The sequence below is a fragment of the Bison bison genome, unplaced genomic scaffold (genome assembly GCF_000754665.1).
Source record: "Bison bison bison isolate TAMUID 2011002044 unplaced genomic scaffold, Bison_UMD1.0 scf7180017864176, whole genome shotgun sequence".
NCBI classification, from domain to species: domain Eukaryota; kingdom Metazoa; phylum Chordata; class Mammalia; order Artiodactyla; family Bovidae; genus Bison; species Bison bison.
The window spans coordinates 4,392,848-4,415,394 of NW_011494748.1; the positions used below are offsets into that span (position 1 = coordinate 4,392,848).

The 22,547-nt window shown below is 35.0% G+C and overlaps 1 protein-coding gene across 3 annotated transcripts in view; it reads right to left on the reverse strand.

The window, feature by feature from the left end:
- The window catches only part of DACH1 (dachshund family transcription factor 1), a 460,914-nt gene that overhangs the window by 293,982 nt on the left and 144,385 nt on the right, over nt 1-22,547 (reverse strand). For 2 of the 3 annotated variants that reach the window (XM_010842290.1, XM_010842288.1), the window contains exon 1: nt 10,915-10,956. The exons of the other annotated variant lie outside the window; for it this stretch is intronic. The gene's annotated coding sequence lies outside the window, so the exon portion shown is untranslated. Of the gene's footprint in view, nt 1-10,914; nt 10,957-22,547 lie in introns of those variants that run through there. 3 annotated transcript variants of the gene reach the window in all.

Here is a 22,547-nt window from a genome sequence, read left to right on the forward strand (position 1 = left end):
ATGCCACACATAAAAGCGGGGTTGTTGTGGGGAAGGAAGAATAGGCAAAGCACACAAGATATTTAGGGCAGTGAAAATACTCTGTGTGATGAAACAGTGGTAAATACATGTCATTATACATTTGTCCAAACCCATAGGGTATACACTAGTAAAGTAATGCTCATCAAGGCTGTATATTGTCACTGTGCTTATTTAACTTAAATGCAGAGTACATCATGAGAAACACTGGGCTGGAGGAAGCACAAGCTGGAATCAAGATTGCCAGGAGAAATCTCAATAACCTCAGATATGCAGATGACACCACCCTTTTGTCAGAAAGTGAAGAAGAACTAAAGAGCCTCTTGATGAAAGTGAAAGAGGAGAGTGAAAAAGTTGGCTTAAAGCTCAACTTTCAGAAAACAAAGATCATGGCATCTGGTCCCATCACTTCATGGGAAATAGATGGGGAAACAGTGGAAACAGTGTCAGACTTTATTTTTCTGGGCTCCAATATCACTGCAGATGGTGACTGCAGCCATGAAATTAAAAGACACTTACTCATTGGAAGGAAAGTTATGACCAACCTAGATAGCATATTCAAAAGCAGTGACATTACTTTGCCAACAATGGTCCGTCTAGTCAAGGCTATGGTTTTTCCTGTGGTCATGTATGGATGTGAGAGTTGGACAGTGAAGAAAGCTGAGCGCCGAAGAAATGATGCTTTTGAACTGTGTTGGAGAAGACTCTTGAGAGTCCCTTGGACTGCAAGGAGATTCAACCAGTCCATTCTAAAGGAGATCTGTCCTGGGTGTTCTTTGGAAGGAATGATGCTGAAGCTGAAACTTCAATACTTTGGCTACCTCATCCAAATAGTTGACTCATTGGAAAAGATCCCTCTGATGCTGGGAGGGATTGGGGGCAGTAGGAGAAGGGGATAACAGAGTATGAGATAGTTGGATGGCATCACCTACTCAATGGACATGGGTTTGGTTAGACTCCATCAGTTGGTGATGGACAGGGCGGCCTGGCGTTCTGTGGTTCATGGGGTCGCAAAGCGTCGGACACAATTGAGTGACTGAACTGAACTGAACTGATGCTAGGAAAGACTGAAGGCAGGAGAAGAAGGGGATGACAGAGGATGAGGTGCTTCAATGGCATCACCGACTCGATGGAAATGAGTTTGAGCAAGCTCTGGGAGTTGGTCATGGACAGGGAAGTGTGGCATGCTGCAATCCATGGGGTCACAAAGAGTCAGACACAACTGAGCGACTGAATTAACTGACTGGTGGAGTATACAACACCAAGACTGAACACTAATGTAAATGTTGGACTTTGACTGATTATGACTTGTCAATGTAAGTTCATCAGTTGTAACAAATATACCACTCTGGTGGAGTGTGTTGATAAAGTGGGAAGCTATGCATGTGTAGGAGCAGGGACTATATGGAAATTCTCTGTATCTTTTCCTCAATTTTGCTGTGAACCAAAACGGCCTAAAAAAAAAAAAAAGTCTTAAAAAAGAAATAAGACTTGTGAACTAAGGCAATCTAGTCCAGAAGCCATGACCTGAGCATCATGCAATCTGTCTCTCTGTTCCATATCTGTTGTTTAATTTAGTCAACAAAAAAATGTTAATGTGCCTGACCTTTCAATGTGTGCAGGAAATACTAGTATGATATTGCCCCTGACTTCAAGTAGATTGTCATTTATTGGTGGAAATAGATACATATATAGCATTGCAGCAAATTTTATTAAACACTGTGGTAAATGTTTGAAAGGATTGTTCTGAGAACACCATGGTGGGGATTTCTCAGGAAATGTGAAGTGTGAACAGAAATTAATCAACTGAAGAAGAAGAGGGGTTGCTAGTAAGGAAAGAACATAGAGACACAACCTCACCTTACTTACACATGCACTTCTCTAATGAAACTGAATTACTCAAACTCATGCTCATCTTTCCTTACTTAAAATGGTTAGTATCACACAGTCTCGTACATGATGATTTTCAAATAGTTTCATAGGTCATGGCTAATCTCTCCATATTGCCTCCATTCTTCTGACCTTGAGAAAAATGTTAGATGTGATAGGTTCTGATTTTTGATTAATGTCTTTGGGACATTATGATTCATTTAATTAATTTATTTTTTAAGTTAAAAATCTGCGAGATTCAGTCTTTTTCTTTTTTACAGTATTTTTTATAGTCTTTTCCATTATGATTTATCCCAGGAGACTAGATATAGTTCTCTGTGATATACAGTAAGACTTTGCTGCTTATCCTGTCTTAAATGCAATTGTTTGCATCTACTAGCCCCAAACTCCAAGCCAATCCTTCTCCCTTCCTCCTCTCCCTTCAGTTCAGTCACTCAGTCGTGTCCGACTCTTTGCGACCCATGAATCGCAGCACGCCAGGCCTCACTGCCCATCACCAACTCCCAGAGTTCACCCAGACTCACGTCCATCGAGTCAGTGATGCCATCCAGCCATCTCATCCACTGTCGTCCCCTTCTCCTCCTGCCCCCAATCCCTCCCAGCATCAGGGTCTTTTCCAATGAGTCAACTCTGCATGAGGTGACGAAAGTACTGGAGTTTCAGCTTTAGCATCATTCCTTCCAAAGAAATCCCAGGGCTGATCTCCTTCAGAATGGACTGGTTGGATTTTGTTTTCTATGTTTTTTGTGATGTTTTATATTAGAGGAATTAAAAAGGAGCCCAATTTGGCATTATATAATTAACTCTGTAGATAAAACCTTCCTCCAACCAGCAACTAATCCATGTCCTTTCAAAATTTTACTTTAAAAGGGGTTTATATCCATAACAGTGAAATTCATTAATGACTCAACTGAGTATTATTTCATTTTTCTATAATATTTATAATTTTAACCAAAGTTACCACTATATCTTTCTAATATAGAAGATGAAAATATTTTGTAAAAAAATTATTGCTAGCCAACAATAAGAAAGGACAAATCTATAGGAAGTGCCACATCAATCATGATGTTCTAAAGCAGTAACAGTTATAAATTTCTAGCAAAGTACATGTACACACACAAACACACGACATGTGCTATAAGCATTTTCACACATAAGTCACAAAAGTAGAAACAACAGTTTCATTCATGTTAAACTCTTGATCTTTTGAGATGCAACTTCAAATGAGAGTTAAAAGCATAACTGATTAATTCAGAACTCAGAAAATTTTGTCTTCCTCCCTGTGAATGCAGAGGTAAGATGCCTGACTTAACCTGAAATGTGTATTTTCACCCCTTACTGACAAGTTATTTGCTTGCTACCTCTGGAGAAAATGGACATAACTAATGTATTTGAGAGATCTGTTAGAAAAAATAATACATCCTCCATTCCCCTCTGCTGTGTAATGCATGGGGAGCTGTCAAGATACATAGTCGTAAAGTATAGAGATTCAGATAACAACCCAGAATTCAGAGACCTCGGACAAATTTTGATACTCCCAGGAGCATTTTAGGCCTATGAACTAATGAAAGGATTATATTAAGATAGACAAAGTATGCTGTTTCCAGCCTGCAGAGATGTAATAACATGCTTAATTTGTTACCTGACATAGATATTACATAACCACCAAACATTGCTATTAGTATGATTTACTTCCATTGAATTCTATTTAATACTTTAAAAAGTATTTTCTTCAATGAAGGGCCCTTTAATATGAATGTTAAATATTATAAAAAATTAGGATGTAAGCTGCCTGCACTTCAGAGTTGAAGAAGAAGTTGGCAAATGTCTTTTGAAGCTTGAATAGACATTGTTTTGTCATGGGATTCTTTCCCATGGAATATTGTGCAGAGGCAGCTCTTAAAATCCCAATCATTATGCTAATTTCTATGTTCTCTTACTTATTTATTCAATCTCAAATCGTAATCTAAAATACTTAAAATTTCTGTTTAATAGTGTTATTTAAATTGACTAAATAATACTAATTTACATTTAAAGTTTGCATATTTATGTGCACCAGGAATTCTTTTGAGCACTTTTAAGGACTAACTTTGTGAGATGGAAACATTATTTTCATTTTACAAATATAAAAACTGAGACAAAGATATGTAGAAATACAGTGTACTACAAATGAAAGTATAGACTTTCTTACTAATTAGTTCAAATGGAAAAACTTTCTTGATTAATTCTTAGGCCTGACATTTTATTATACAGCAGTCTATTACAATTTGATTTTTAAAGCAAAGATAGAATTCCATATTTTACTCTATTTATTTATCCTTTTATTTGTTAGATGACTGATATTTCAAATTTTGTCTCAATTTCGTGGTCATAAAACCATCTCAAAGTCCGTGTCTACAAATGTGATGTCTTACTCAATGTGTTTCTTCCTTCTCATGTTATTAAAGCCTACAAACCCATTCTAGGTAGACTCTGGGTGCATAGTAGATGCCAAGACAGAGAAAAGGATACCAAAATACAACTCTTTATCAAAGAAGAGCTCCTTATTTTTGTAGAACATACGGTTTTTTAAAGAAATCAAGTTTCAAGTGATATTGTTAAAGAGTGTAAATTTTCAGATAATATAACGAAGGAAGTAGCATTTGCGGTAAAACATGAAACATGAAAGTGATTTGGATTGGAGGAGATCAGGTGAGAAGAAGCTGTTGAAGGTTTTCAAATGGCAAAGTCAAGAGCTTCAAGGCAAAAAAAGTACATGAAGCATAGGGAATAGTGGGTGGGCTAAGGACTTAAAGAATGTTCTATCTGCACAGTATTTCTAGGCAATTTTGATGAATTTAGTAGGTTTCACTAGACCATTCAAGTATGACCTAAATCAAATCCCTTATGACTATACAGTGGAAGTGAGAAATAGATTCAAGGGATTAGATCTGATAAACAGAATCCCTGAAGCACTATGGACAGAGGTTCCTGACATCGTACAGGAGACAGGGATCAAGACCATCCTCAAGGAAAAGAAATGTAAAAAAGCAAAACGGCTGTCTGAGGAGGCCTTAAAAATAGCTGAGAAAAGAAGAGAAGTTAAACATAAAGGAGAAAAGAAAAGATATACCCATTTGAATGCAGAGTTCCAAAGAATAACAAAGAGATAAAAAAGCCTTCCTCAGTGATCAGTGCAAATAGAGGAAAACAATAGAATGGGAAGGACTAGAGATCTCTTCAAGAAAATTAGAGACACCAAGGGAATATTTCATGCAAAGATGGGCACAATAAAGGACAGAAATGGTATGGACCTAACAGAAGCAGAAGATATTAAGAAGAGATGGCAAGAATACACAGAAGAACTGTACAAAAAAGATCTTCACAACCCAGATAATCATGATGGTACGATCACTCACCTAGAGCCAGACATCCTGGAATGTGAAGTCAAGTGGGCCTTAGGCAGCATCATTACAAACAAAGCTAGTGGAGGTGATGGAATTCCAGTTGAGCTATTTCAAATCCTAAAAGATGATGCTGTGGAAAATGCTGCACTCAATATGCTAGCAAATTTGGAAAATTCAGCAGTGGACACAGGACTGGAAAAGGACAGTTTTCATTCCAATCCCAAAGAAAGGCAATGCCAAAGAATGCTTGAACTACTACACAATTGCACTCATCTCACAGGATAGCAAAGCAATGCTCAAAATTCTCCAAACCAGGCTTCAACAGTACTTGAAGTGTGAATTTCCAGATGTTCAAGCTGGATTTAGAAAAGGTAGAGGAACCAGAGATCAAATTGCCAACACCCACTGGATGATCAAAAAAGCAAGAGAGCTCCAGAAAAAGATCTACTTCTGCTTTATTGTCTATGCCAAAGCCTTTGACTGTGTGGATAACCAAAAACTGTGAAAAATTCTGAAAGAGAGGGGAATACTAGACCACCTGACCTGCATCTTGATAAATCTGTGTTCAGGTCAGGAAGCAACAGTTAGAACTGGACATGCAACCACAGACTGGTTTCAAACAGGGAAAGGAGTACGTCAAGATTGTATATTGTCACCCTGTTTATTTAACTTATATGCAGAGTACATCATGAGAAATGCTGGGCTGGAGGAACCAAAAGCTGGAATCAAGATTGCCAAGAGAAATATCAATAACCTCAGATATGTGGATGATACCACCCTTATGGCAGAAAGTGAAGAAGAATTAAGAGCCTCTTGATGAAAGTGAAAGAGGAGAATGTAAAATTTGGGTTAAAACTCAACATTCAGAAAACTAAGATCATGGCATCTGGTCCCATCACTTTATGGCAAATAGATGGGGAAACAGTGGAAATATTGACAGATTTTATTTTATTTTCAGCTCCAAAATCCCTTCAGATGGTGACTGCAGCTATGAAATTAAAAGATGCTTACTCCTTGGAAGAATAGTTATGACCAGCATAGACAGCTTATTAAAAAGCAGAGACATTACTTTGCCAACAAAGGTCCATCTAGTCAAAGCTATGGTTTTTCCAGTAGTCATGTATGGAAGTGAGAGTTTGACTATAAAGCTGCTGCTGCTACTGCTGCTAAGTCGCTTCAGTCGTGTCCGACTCTGTGAGACTCCATGGACTGCAGCCTACCAGGCTTCTCCATCCATGGGATTCTCCAGGCAAGAACACTGAAGTGGGTTGCCATTTCCTTCTCCAATGCATGAAGGTGGAAAGTGAAAGTGAAGTCGCTCAGTCATGTCTGACTCTTAGCGACCCCCTGGACTGCAGCCTACCACGCTCCTCCATCCATGGGATTTTCTAGGTAACAGTACTGGAGTGGGTGCCATTGCCTTCTCCCAAAGAAAGCTGAGTGCCGAATAATTGATGCTTTTGAACTATGATGTTGAAGAAGACTCTTGAGAGTCCTTTGGACTGCAACGAGATCAAGCCAGTCCATCCTAAGGGAGATCAGTCCTGAATATTCATTGGAAGGACTGATGTTAAAGCTGAAACTCCAATACTTTGGCCACCTGATGTGAAGAACTGACTCATTTGAAGACCCTGACGCTGGGAAAGATTGAAGGTGGGAGGAAAAGGAGATGACAGAGGATGAGATGGTTGGATGCCATCACCTATTTGATGGACACGAGTTTGAGTAAACCCTGGGAGCTGGTGATGGATATGGAGTCCTGGCATGCTGCAGCCCATTGGATTGCAGAGTCAGACACCAATGAGCAACTGAACTGAACTGAAGTAGCTTTCTTATGTTCTCTACAGTCCCAGGTATACAGTAAGGCCTTTGAGCAACCCCCATTTTCCATACAGAGGGTAGCTAATAGTGTGTGTTCAGCAGAGATAACTAATCCAAACAAAAAACATGGGTAAGCTTGATAACTGAAAATCACGTTGTAGAAGGCCAGGTAAATACTGAGTGTCTAAAATGGGACAGTGATGAGAGGAAATGTATGATCTATTATTTATAATATTCATAGTTGAGTGATAGTTCATGAATTATAATGGCTCACAATTTTGTAGATTTTCAAGAGATAAAGTGAAAGCTTAGTTTGCTGCTACTGACAAGAAAGATTTTTTTCTATCTAATAGTAATTTAATGTATTATGTGATTGTCATTATGCTAAGCACTTTGACATACATTATATGATTTCATGAACACATTAACTCTATCAGATAAATATTATTATAATGACTCTTTTACATATGGATGGAATGTTATAGGATGGAGACTAAGTAACTTAAAGGGTCACAGATTCAGATAATAGAACCACATCTGACTGAGCCAAAGTCCACTCTGAATTGCCATGCTGATTATAAAAATGTTTACACATTGAAGAAATTTTCATTAGAAGTAAATATCCATTTTTAGATGATTTTTGAAATTTAGTTTGAAGGCTGTATTTCTAGCCTACAATCATTATTTTGAAATGGATACTATTTTGAGAGGCTGCCTCCACACTTTTGCACTTGCTATTGCTAGGCACGCATACAACATGGCACCAGGCTCATTCAATTGTTCACCTCCAGTACTCTGATGTATTTTTAACCTGAGTATTATCTAGAAACACTAGAAACTTACTTGTTTATTAGTAATTATCTGTCCAGATACCCTGGACAAGGATATTTGAATGACTTCTGTTTACTGGTATACACCCAGAATATAGAAACCAGGTCTGGCATAAAGTCAGGACTCAATAAATATCTATTAAACGAAAATAAATGAATGAATGAATGAATGCATGGAGGAAATAAAAAACAGATGCTTATTGCTGATCTATGGCCATTGAAATCTACACTATCTTAGTAGCTATTTAAGTGCCTGAGAGTCTGAGGCTACTGCATGTCAGATTGTTTTCTATGGTGTCAATTTGATAATGATGATAAAGTTGAAGGCTGCTGAGTTATTGACCTCTTAGCATTATCCCACCTACAACTGAATATGCTGAATCAGACTTAACTCTTCAAAATGAAGTGGCTGGAATGATAATACACCATATATTTTTAAGTGGATGGCAATCTGTGAATCTTGAAATCATCAACCAAGATATTTCACTTTCAAATATGTTTATATTTGAATTTGGTTTAAAAAAGCTAGATTTATATACTTGAACATTTATTTCACACTTTCATAATAAGGTGTATATTTCTAATCATTTAATTTAATTGATGCTTCTAACTCATCAAAAATAAACCGTCTTTGGATTAAACTTTATGTTCACAAATTCTACCTTACATATACCTGGTTATGTATGGAAGTCCCAAATTATTTCATTTCAATAAATTAAAAGGCTAAATTACATAAAGCATGGTGTCAAAGCAATTCACTAATTATTTGAAAAGTTCAGATAGATCTTCTTTTATGCAATGAAAGAAGAAGATTAAGTAATTAAATGCTTAAAAATGGTGAAAAACTAAAAAAAAAAAAACCCTATCCTTGAGATAAGATAGGAATTTATAAACATGGCGTTAGTGCTAGAAACTATTTTCTAAAAAGACTGATAGAATTATCTTTGCAGAAATTAAAAACATATTTAGGAAAATTAAAGTTGAAAGTTAAGTAACAAAAAGGAAAATATATAAATCAAAGGTTAAGTGTTATTGCTCTTAGTTTACAAACAATGAAGAATCCAATATTAAATGGCAAAAAAAAAAAAAAATGAACAGGACAAAAAGATTTTAAATAATAATAAATTAATTAACTTATAAAAATAAGCAACCTCACTAGTAAATAAGGAATTAAAGATCAAATCAAATATAGACTATTACATACATCACATGTGCAGAGCTAAAAAAATACTGGTACAGGCAAATTCTTTACCAGCTGAGCCAATAGGGAAGCCCAAGAATACTGGAGTGGGTAGCCTATCCCTTCTCCAGTTGATCTTCTGGACCCTGAAATTGAACCAGAGTCCCCTGAATTGCAGACGGATCCTTACCAACTGAGCAATGAGAGAAGACCATACTTCTCCTATACTGGTAGAAGCATGTATTCTGCATAATATTAATCAGAGTCCATTTTGTATAATGTATCAAAGTTTAAAATATGAAACATTTTATACCAATACTTTCAAAGTGAAAAATCTAAGAATTCATCCTGAGAAACACTACACAAATATAAAACTGTAGATTCATATAAATGCATTGAGTTGAATAAATTACAATGTATCCTAAACTGAGACTTTAATAGGGTCATTAAAATTATACATATTAGAAAGCTAGATAAAAGAATCCAGAAACATATCTACCATAAAGTTCATGTTTTAAAACATATTACATTACATTATGATCATATTTTATACAAGCTGATTTTCTTTTCATATGTGATCACATATTATCTTTGATTACTTATTTTTTTTGAAATTTTCTAAACATTTGGTAATGAAGATTTTTTTTTAATCAGAGAAGCAATGATACAGAGCATCTAGAGATGAATCCAGTGGTACTAAAAAAATAGATTATTTTTCAAACACCAGGAAAAACAAACATGCAACTCTCTGAATATGTTATAATAAAAATCATACACTTACAGAAGAGTAATTTATTTTAGAAGCATTAATATGAAGAAAAAATAAATTATTAAAACTAGGTCCTTAAATTGTGTGCATATTAAGAGCATAATATTTAGACTTTATTGCGAAGAACTTATAACTTGGCTATTTCCTTTCCACAAGTTGGAAAACTTAGGACAAGTTCAGCCTCCAAAAGTCTTATATATTAAGAGGAGCTGCAAATACAAGGAGACATTTTTGCCAGAAAATTTTATATCAAATATTTAAAGAAAAGTACCATAAAAAGTGAATGTTACGGCGATTGTTAACTACATAAAAACTCTCACCTTTATATCTCAAAGTGATTAATTTTTGAACTACATTTTAGTGTTTAATAATATTTAATTACTGTGTAAATAACATTTAGCATGATATTTCTGAAAACTAGCTTTCCATCTTTTTGAAACACAGTGCTTTTTGAGACTTCAATAATGAATTTTATTAAATCTCAAAGCCTCCTTGTTTGAGTGAGAAAAAAATAGTACCTCTTCCTAAAACATATGGCCTCTTTTATGTATATGCTCTCTGCATTTGTTGGGTTCAATGACAGGGTTTACTATACCTGAATGGGGGTTGTCTGGTGAATAGTTTATAAGCAGAGAATTTTTTGGTGCCTACGACGTCAATGTTAATGGTATGATAATAGACAACAGTAGAATTTTTCTATAGAAGTTATTTTGAATCAACACAGGAATTTATCTTGTTTTCAACCTTCACACAAAACTCTTCTTCATGAGGTTTCAAGAAATATTTGAACAGAATGCCAAAAGTTTCTATCAGTTCTTCAATTAAATTTTAGTCAAATATATAAAACTGCTATGACTTCATTTTATGTCAAAATGTTTATTGATTAGCATCAAACTTTTTTCAAGTAATGCTTCTTATTTGGATACATTCCTGAATTTGTACTGCTAAAAAATGGTTGATTGCATGGTTAGTTTTAATTGCGTATTTTCAGTTATATTTTCTGGTCCCTATTTGCTTTACCTTCTAGACTAATGGTGGAGAAGGCAACGGGCACCCCACTTCAGTACTCCTGCCTGGAAAATCCCATGGACCGAGGAGGCTGGTAGGCTGCAATCCGTGGGGTCGCTGAGTCGGACACGACTGAACGACTTCACTTTCACTTTTCACGTTCGTGCCTTGAAAAAGGAAATGGCAACCCACTCCAGTGTTCTTGCCTGGAGAATCCCAGGGACTGGGGAGCCTGGTGGGCTGCCGTCTATGGCGTCCACCAGAGTCGGACACGACTGAAGCAACTTAGCAGCAGCAGTGACATAGCAGCGGCAGCGGCAGCGGCAGCAGCTAGACTAATGGACTCAGACATTCCATGTAAAACACACGTGCATGTTTATGTACATACACACACACACACACACACACACACAGAGCTTGGATACATGCTGGCAGTCTCCTCACATGCTGAAGCCAGTGGATATGCCAAACGAATAGAGAAAAGGAAAACAGAAAAGACAAACACCAAAAAAAAAAAAAGATCTTAGTAAACTAGGAGACATTCCTGCTGTTCAGGAGCAACTTCAGGAATATTTAGTGAGAAATGAACAATCTTAATTTGCATGATTAAATTTAAGGAAATGCCACAGAGTAGGTTAGAACCCTGGGACTAGCTAGACTAGCCTTGTATGCATGAATATACTAATATTCTAATATTGTGGAAAGGAAGACGTCTTTCCTTTCCTCTCTTTGGAACTAGAGTAAATAATACAAACTTCATATTTGAAAATGACAATTAAGTTGAGTTTGGTGTTTCCAAACTTTTCACATCTCTCACCCCATCTTAGCTTTTAATTGGTTAAAAGACAATTTCAAAGTAAATTAATTTTTTAATAAGTTAAAAGTAAAATCCATTGATTTTAAATTAACTGGAGTTAATTTAAAGGCTCCTAAATTTTAACTTTAACTAGTAAATTATTTTCCAGTAACTTTTTCCTAAATTATAGATTCAAAATACAAAACCAGGCCTTGACCTAAAATCTAAAATCAAACTTGCTAATAAGCCTTTACCAGCTCTCTCCTTTATCTTAAAGCATGTCAGTCGTCAGTCAGTAAGTTCAGTCGCTCAGTCGTGTCTGACTCTTTTGCGACCCCATGAATCTCAGCACGCCAGGCCTCCCTGCCCATCACCAACTCCCAGAGTTCACTCAGACTCACGTCCATCGAGTCGGTGATACCATCCAGCCATCTCATCCTCTGTCATCCCCTCTTCCTCCTGCCCTCAATCCCTCCCAACATCAGAGTCTTTTCCAATGAGTCAACTCTTCGCATCAGGTGGCCAAAGCACTGGAGTTTCAGCTTTAGCATCATTCCTTCCAAAGAAATCCCAGGGCTGATCTTCAGAATGGACTGGTTGGATCTCCTTGCGGTCCAAGGAACTCTCAAGTCCAAGGGACTCTCAAGAGTCTTCTCCAACACCACAGTTCAAAAGCATCAATTCTTTGGCACTCAGCCTTCTTCACAGTCCAACTCTCACATCCATACATGACCACTGCAAAAACCATAGCCTTGACTAGACGGACCTTTGTTGGCAAAGTAATGTCTCTGCTTTTGAATATGCTATCTAGGTTGGTCATAACTTTCCTTCCAAGGAGTAAGCGTCTTTTAATTTCATGGCTGCAGTCACCATCTGCAGTGATTTTGGAGCCCCCCAAAATAAAGTCTGACACTGTTTCCACTGTTTCCCCATCTATTTCCCATGAAGTGATGGGACCAGATGCCATGATCTTTGTTTTCGTAGTAGATGTTAATAATTTGAAGAACGACTGATGCATATGTACATGCAAAAATGGGATGTACCCAAAAAGCTATTAACTGGCATGAAAGACAGCAGTGCTATTTCACAGTAACACAGATTCATGTAAGTATTTTTTTCCCATGAATGGTTATATATATATAGAGGAATGTATATGAAATCAATAAACATGATGCTTTTTAAATTACTACATAATCAAGATATTTTCATAGGTATGCATATATTTAAACATGAGATTTAATAATTCAATATAATTATTACATTTATAATTATGGCATGTAACTATAGACACAGTTGCTTTCCCCAAATGATCCCACTTACTTATCACATGGTCTTCCCAGGATATAATGATGCATATCATTCTGTATCCTAGAGCAAAAGCTTATCTATTTGATAAGTGTTGGTTCAGATATATGTGAAATCACTTATACATCAAAGCACAGAATCCAGAAAGATCAAATATAAAAGAAAATCAGAAATAGTGATAGAATGAAAGGGGTATTGATGTGTGGTAGTTAAGGGAGTAACTAGGGTTTGGAGAAGAAATTGAAGATACATAGCATAAAAATGAAATAGAAATAAAAAGAAATAAAATTTTAGTGAGATATAAAGATAAAAGTAAAAATCAGAAGGGCTCCTGTGTGAGATGATGAAGTGTAGATAGGGAAAGAGGATGTTATAGTAATCCAAAGAGGAGAGTATAAGGAAAAATTCAGATTTCGTAATAAGCTGTGAATGTTTGTTCATTTCTTGCTGTTTTATAGTGTTTGAAGAATGGGAGCCTAAATCCCCAGTTTACTGCTCTCCACAACTTTACAGAAATATTTAATCTTCTGTGTGATAACCAAGAGCCACGATGTGCTGTGTTGTGCAGTGCTCAGTCGCATCAGTTGTGTTCAACTCTTGGCGATGCCATAAACTCTGTCCATGGGATTCTTCAGGCAAGAATACTGGAGTGGGTTGCCATGTCCTCCTCCAGGAAATCTTCCCAACCCAGGAACTGATCCCGTGTCTCCTGCATCACCTGCATTGCAGGTTGATTCTTTGCCGCTGAGCCACCAGGGAAGCCCTGTAAGCCCCATAATGCCATGATATTGCCCCACAATCTAACCCCTTTGGCTTCAGAGTTGCCACTGGCAACACAGTCAACTCTAAATTATAAGTATATATGTTTACCCACACACATGTATGTACTTGTGCACACAGTAGGCAAGATTTGGTTTCTGCCTTAACCTTTTCTTTCTCTTCCTTTTTATCAAAAGAATATTTTTAACTGTAAGTGAATGAAGCAACACAAAATCCATGTTTTCCCACTCAATCCCATTTTATAATATTCTGTTTTAAAAATCAAGCAAGGTACAAGGAATGCATGTGCAAAACTCAAATTATTCATATTTAAAGAACTTTGGAAAATATGAAATATGTTCTCAATTTAAAAGAACTCTAAAGTGCATATCATTTTCATATAGATTTCACCTTTATGGTAGCAAATTGAAGTGAAAATCATAGTGCATTTAAACCTACATTTCTTGCAAAATCATGTCCAAAAGTTTGCCACCAATGAATTATATTCTTAATTAGCTTAGAGTACTCTGAAACAGGAAGCAAAAAAATAATTCTGGGCTTAAATAAACATCTACCTTCAATAGCTTAGCAAGCAAACCTTAGCAAATGCTTTGCATCCTATTTTCTTACAGCAGTCCTATAAAACAATAAACCTCTGAAAGCAATTACTTTAAATTTATTTTTACTCTACACTGAAGCAGAAAATATTGTCATGCAAAAGTTAGCACTGAACTTGTATAATAACAGAGATTTATTGAGACAAGGAACAATGCTGATTAAAAAATAAAAGCATTGAAATATACCCTAACATCTTTCCTGAAACACCTGATAATAATTACCTGAGGAAAAGGTGGTGCTGACAGCAGCATACATGATGCTGCCAAAAGGACAGTTAATTTTATTTTAAAGGATTAAACCATAAATTACTTTAAAATTTGTGAGAAAAAAATAGATCCTTTCTAAAGTCAATTTAATCAATTCACAAGAATTTTTCGCAAGAGAAAAAATTATTAGACTATAACATTCAAAGAGATTATGCGAAAAATCATATTAAAGAGCCTTGCCACTCTTACTCGGGAACTAATTAATATATATGACTGGATTTTTAAATATCTGTTTAACAATGTATATTCCAACATATTTATTGCCATCTCAATCTAGATTTTAAAATAATAATTGGTTAGGTTTTCCTCATATTTTAAAAATGTTCTCTTTTCAAAACTTTAATTCTAAGTTCAGTTCAGTACAGTCGCTCAGTAATATCCGACTCTTAGTGAGCAGAACTGTAAGTAATTTTCTTACTTGTGTGGCATCTGTGTATTAGCAGAGTCAAAGGATAGTAAGCATTTAATAAATTCATGTTGACTAATATATGCTATTATTGGTTCACAATTAGCTATTCCCTTGCTGCCTTTGCTATGCCTTCCTGAGGATAGTCTAAGAAAAACATACTTCTTCAACATAGAAGGTTTTCTTCTTTTACTTTGGTCTTGGCTCTAGGACTTTGACTCAGTCAGATGTGGTTCTATTCATCTCACTCTGTGATCTGTTAATTTACGTAGTCTCCATCCAGTAATCATTCCATCCATATGTAAAAGGGTCATGGTAATATTTATCTGATAGAGTTATTGTGGTACATGGAATGTAAGCAGATGTGACATAAGCTATAACTGGGCAGAAGCCGGAAATGCACTTACACAGCTCTGTCTCTTTCTGAACTTCTACTGTTTTTCCATGAGAACATACAGGTCAACAAACCCCAGTGGAGCCCAATAGACTTGCCCATGACCAGCAGTCCTCAAGTAACATGAACTAGAAATAAATGTCTAGTGTCATAAGTCTCTGAGATTTTGGTGTTGCATGTTGCAGCAGATAAGACTGACTATGCCAGATGCATCATAAATACCATAATTATGTATTGTAACTACTTAAAATGTACAAGCATACATAGGACACAGTTCAACTGCTGATAAGATGCATCATAAGAAGCTCACTGAAACCCTAAGCCTTCCACTCCTGTGGGTAGAGTCAGGAATTTGCCTAAGATTAACAGTAGACACCTACAGAGCAGATCTGTTCCTCAGAGCTAATTGTAGGTTCACTCTTAAGGGAAGCAAAGAGGAGAGAAAGTTGTACTTTGAATGATGGTACTAATTATGTGAAGCCTACACGTTAAGATCTGGATGTACTGAAAAACTGACTAAAGATTGCAATTTGATTACTAACAACTGGTCCAAAATAATTTGTTCACATGTGAGGAAAACAAGGTGGATATAGCCTTAAAATGGAATTATTATAGCACAAAATGGTTTACTGAGCTTAAAAACAAAGTAAAAAAAACTCACTTTCAACCTACTTAATGATGGCATTTCATCTCTTTTCAAATAAGGAAATGCAGAAATAAACTTTAATAAAAATTAAAATATATTTATTACAAGTATGCTTCTTTGTTTCTAAGATCAATGTGGTAAATTATCTAATAATTTTTGATAAAATATTAATTTATATTTTTATGATAGTGGCATGGGAACAAGTTCTAACCTATATTTACTAGCACATATATAAAGAATGATAAATTGTGTGTGCAGATAATGGTGATTGAGACAGGTCTAGGACAGGATTGAAAATTATCAAATAGCTACTAAGTATCCAGAGATTATTGTCAAGGAAAATGAGATGTGACCTTTATTTATCTAAAGAATCCACACTGGAAATAAGAAAAGATTGGCTCTAGCCCTCTTTAGTGACCAGATGCTACTGGCTACAATACTGGTGACTTTGGGGGTTCATTTAAAGAAATTGTTCTATTTGTAAATGAGTATTTGCCTAAAGTGAGTAGATGGGGTGGTTAAAGTGTATGAAAGACACTGGTTTAAACAACATTAAAGAAATCACCATTAAAATAACAATGAATTTATTCAAAAAATATTCTATTGAACTTGAATTCTTCATCAAATTCACACAGCCCAGGCCTATAAATGAATGTATAGGTGGATAGGTAATTCGTTAAATGCCAAAGAAACTTCTCCAGTTCATTGTTAGCTAGAACTTAGTTATTTCTGCTGTTAAGACCCCACCAGGCCTGTCATTTGCACCCCTAGATCAAATGTTTCATTTTTAGAATCAAGTACATCAAGTTGACCCTTTTTTCAGAATGCCATGAAGTCTCCATTGTAACAGCAATTATTATATAGTTCATAAGGATTTTAAATGTCCTTTTCAATTCATATTTCTATCATTTCCCTGCCTCCATAGCCTACCTCCTTCAACGACTAATCTTGAATGCATGCCTTTATTTTTTTAACCTTCATGCTGTATTTTATATATATTTTTAAATTTTTTCTTCTTAAAAACAGTTTTTTTTTTCATTAATCAAAAAATGTAGTGATCGTAACCTCGATGTCATCATGTGTGTGTGTGTGAAAGTCGCTCAGTCGTGTCCAACTCTTTGCGACCCCAAGGACTATATAGTCTGTGGAATTTTCTAGGCCGGAATACTGAAGGAGAGGTAGCCTTTCCCTTCTCCAGGGGATCTTCCCATCCCTGGGATCAAACCCAGTTCTCCCACATTGCAGGAGGATTCTTTACCAGCTGAGCCACAAGGAAAGCCCTTATGTCACTGTAACCTAACCTAATATCACCTAGGCTTACCATTCAGCTTCAGCACATATTAATATTAGAAGTATTTTCTAATATAAGTATTATAGGTCTCAGAACAGAATCCTGCACAATTTCAGAATTTTTAAATGACATTCTGTTTTACATCTTCATTGAGGTTTTATAAAGAATCAGGAAAACATACAGGAGCAAAAATCTAGGAGTACATATATTAGTAATTCTGCTTAAATTAAGAAGTCAGTATTGATTGAAACTTGGAGAAAATATTTTGTATTTGGGCTACAAATGACAAAAAAAATGCATTTTAAAAGAAACATCTCCTTAATTAAAATCCCAACAAGAAAGCATATTTGCAAACATTCGAATTTGAAACGATCAAAAGTAAGACATAATGTCTCAATTTGATTGTTATTTCTTTTTTAGTATTAGTAAAAGCATGTTATGTGATTACTTGGATATCTTCCATGCTTTTAGCATGCTGGTTTGATATGAAAATAAAATTAGATTTTTCACAAATAAAAACTAGGATGTTTCCTTATAATTTCACTGGCCAAAATATTTTTTCAGAATAATTTTATTACTTTATGGTAATTTTTATACATTACACAATTTAATTTTTCTGAATAAAATGTGCATTCTTACTTGAAGTACTACACAATATTGAATAATGTTAAAACATACCCATTTTCATATTAGGATCAACTTAATACTATAAATTTGAGAATGATTCTTTGTACTCTATTTCAAGCTCAGTTCTCACAATTACAATGAATCTGCTAAAGGTTTGCTTTGACTATTGAAATTGTTTTAAAGATCTTATTGAAACCATGATTTCCATTTTAATTTTTGAAAATTATTTTCTGCAAAATATTTTGGAAACCTTGCTTCCCCAAATTATTTAATATTAAAGTCTTGGAGAAATAAACCTTTGATGCTTTTCTTTCCACAGATATCTTCACATTCAATTACAAATAGTTTAGTGAGCCCCTCTTCCTGGGAAGACATATATTAGGTTACAAAACTACAGAGAAGATTAAAGTATGGTATGTTCCTTCATGGAAATCACAGTTTCTAGGGGTGACAGACACATACACACTACAAATATTTCATGGTAGGTGATATGCAGTCCGGTGTGAAATGTATGTTGTAGAAGCACTTAATGAGAAAGCCTCAACTAAACATGCAACTGGGCCTGCGCTCCAGAGATATTCTTGCACTGGATTTAAGGCTCTGATGTCACCATCTTGAATTCTCATCATTTTTAATAAGGGGCATCACATTTCCATTTTGCCCTGGGCTAGTCTTAAATGTGAGCCTCTGTGCCTGGCAGCCAAGGGCAGATGAGGAACACTGGGGAGACAGAGTAACTATAAACTTCCCCAAATACTTGATATTTGATTTGGTGAATTCATTTGAAAGTGAATTGGAATCTGGAAGGGCAGCAGGACAGGAGGAGAGACCAATAATTCCAGAGAAAAAATGTAATACAAAGTCATGAAGCAAAATTTGCTTAGTAATAATAATGAGGCTCTTACATCTAAGCAAGATTAAGTTAAAAGAGTAATTTGTAATCACATTTCAAAGAGGCTTAAAGGCCTATCTAGAAGCTTAGATTTAATTTACACAAAAGTGCTAACTTGAAGCAAGGAAATGTAAGTTGGTGCTAAATGTGAAGTCGTGAAGACTAGAAAGTGGAAGTTTGATAGAAGATAATGAAATCTAAATAAACTGTGATGATAGGCTACAAAGGGCAATGAAGTGGCAATGAAGAGATGGGTATGCAAACAAATATTCAAGGGAACATAGTGTTTTATAAACAAAACCCACTATTTGCCTTTTAATCTTGAAAGAGAGCACATAATTGTACCACTCTTATGGAAATGGAAAAAAATTATAACATACTTACAAAGTAACGCATTCTTTTGTTCAAAAGTTACAAACCACCTATAAATTAGGTTACCAAAGCTTTATTGCAAGGAGTTAGCAATTTTCAGTGAAAGCAAAAATGAAGATGCTTAAAAAACAAAATCCTGATTAAAGACCCATTAAATACAAATTACAAACTATCTCATCTGCATGGTTTATTCCTATACCTCTATCTAAAGCACCAAATTAATCAATTACATGCCATAAAGTCAAAGTAAAAACTAATATTAACATGAGCTTGGTGCAACGTAGTCAAACCAGTTGATTTAGTAATTTTTTTTTTCACTTCTCAACTTATTCGTTTGTAACAGAAGTGTGATCAAATTAATTACGAAAATGACCCTTAAGTCAATATAATATTTTTCCAAATACAGATATGGAGAGAGACACGGAAGATTTTACTTTGGACTAAACACTTGTGCAAGATGTCAAATCCGCAAGCTAGTATCTCTCAAGTATCGTTTTTTTAATCAACTTATATTCTGTGTGTGTGTGTGCTCAGTTGTGTCCAACTCTTTGCCACATCATGGACTGCAGCCTGCCAGGCTCCTCTGTCCCTGGGATTCTCCAGGCAACAATACTGGAGTGGGTTGCCATTTCCTACTCCGAGGGATCTTCCAGACCCAAGGATCAAACCCACATCTGTCTCCTGTGTCTCTTGCATTGGCAGGCAGATTCTGTAATACTGCACCAACCAGCCGCATACGCACGTGCACGCGCGCACACACACACACACACACACATATAATGTCTCTCAAGTATTTTTTTTTTTTATCAACTGTTTTCCCCTATAATGTTGAAATTTTGCTTATGATTATTATTTGGTCAACTGTTTTTCTCATGGTTGAGTATTTTTTAAATGATTATAACTTTTTCACAGCCAAACTTTACTTAAATGCATATATTTTTTAATATTGATTAACAAAATATATAAAATTTACTGCCCTTCAGAAATAAAACATTATATCTATGAAAGAAAGTTATATGTATTTATAATTATGTTTATAAATATGCACTTACAAAATATGTACCTGATATAGAACTTGGATTCAGGATATATAAAAATTCTGATAACTCAATAATAAGACAAAAAGATTCCGTTTTAGAAAGTGGGCAAAAGATTTAAACAGATGCATTAACTGCATGAGAATCTTTTATTTAAATGTAATCAGAGTATGCTTACTGATAATATAGTACAGTCCAAGACTGTATATGTCTAAAGTGGGATAGAAAAGAAAGAAAATGACAACCCTTGACTTCAAAAAGAGTATAATCCTTGAACTTGGAATAATTCTATGTAGATTAATTAATTGATTGATTTTTCTCTTAAAAACTTACACTTCACTTTATGGAATCCATCTCAGGGACCTCTCATGTTTGCCAGATTTCAAAGATATTTCAATGAAACTGAAATATTAGAAGAGATTGAAGAAGTAGTACAGAACGTCCCAGAGGTGAAAGAGAACTACAACTTCTGTGGGTCCTGAATGTGAACTGCAAGCATTAAGCTGTGTCTGATGAGTGTGATGAGTGTTATAAGAAAAAAAAAAAGAAGAAGAAGTTAAAGTAAACAAGAGTAATCAAAAGTATATTCTAATCCATACCAAGTTAAATTTTTTAACTGCACATATTTGAAAGAGATAGAATTTTTAAAAAACAAAAAGTAGTTTTGAACAGATATCATTTAAAGGTGTCAGGTAGTAAAACACAAGACAGAATACTTTTCAAACATTCAATGTTTCCTTTCCTGATTCTTCATATAGATTCTTATATGAAAACATAGAATAAGTGAATCCAGTGGAAAATCTGTGAAGCATACAATTTACTTAAAATGTGTACTAGGTCTTGAGAGTCTTTGAGAATTTCTCTTTGGAAGGAACTTTAAAGTTGACTTCTGGGGTAAATTGTAGAAACCATAAATGTTTTTCAACCAGATCATATTACAAATCTTCATAGCACTTGAGCAGGAATGGATCTAATAATTCCCCTAACTGGTTATTCTAGACAAAAATAAACAGTTACATCTCTTTATTTATGGAGAAAGTGGTTTTAAGGAGCAAAAAAACATGGTTTCAAGGCCACTGGAGTTAAGTAATATATGTTTAGGTCATATATTAGGCTGGATTCTTGAAAATGCATGAGATTTATTTCCAACAATTCATGCTCTGGGAAAATTTGGCCAATAATAAATTCAGAACATACAGTAATAAAGAGTAGGCAAATAACATTAAAAATAAGTATCAACCGTTAAATAGCAACAGGAGGGATGTAGATGAGATATGAAAAAATAGTTCTTCCTCTCATTAGAGCAGTTAAACACAAGAATAGGTTATCAGGTAAAGTCTCTCTAGACTCTTCTTGAAGGTTTTTAACATCTGAGAGGCAGCCATTTATCTTGAATCCTTGAGGTAAGTCCTGTCTGATGATAAGTGAAGGACTAGATGACCTCTGAATTCAAGTCTTAAGTTACTTGTTACCAGCCGCCTGATTCAGTTATTCAAGCAGTCATTTTAATTCAGAAGTGATAATCAGCAATGTTAAACATGCCAAATGCTACAAATTAAATATTTTCCAATTTAAACATATGAAGAAATCATATTGAAAAATTTGTGGATCACAGATTAAGATCATTGTTTCTAAATACAATCAGAATTAGTTGTTTAAAGACTAACTTTCAGATGCTAAAAAAAGCAGTATGGAGACCATTTAAAATTCCATTATACTTAGGTGATACTGTAAGTACGTGGAGGCATTTATGCAAAGAGTTGCAGAAATGTTATTTTTGAATAATAGAGATGATATAAAATTTATAGAAGAAATGTTCTTTGTGCTTTATACATTGTGATTAACTTAAATAGATATTTAAAATCTCTTCCTTTTCCTTCTTACTCTCAATCTAGATCATGAAAAAGTTCAATTCTATGCTTGGCATAGATGACTTCAAGGAAAATAAATTGTGCCAGTCAAAAGAGCAGAGGATCAATAAACAAATGAGTACATAACAGAGATAGTGTCATTCTAAAAAGTTACAAGGATTCATCTTACTCTGTTATCTTGATTCTATGTAATTCCCTCTCTGCTTTTCTTACCTCTAGAAACTAAGCATCATCATGCACAACAAATAAAAAGTAAAACAGTATTTTAAACTACAGTATTTAAACTATGACTATAAAAATTCTACTACTGTTACTTAAGGAAATATCTAATATATATGCAGATGCATGTATAGTTAATCATTTGA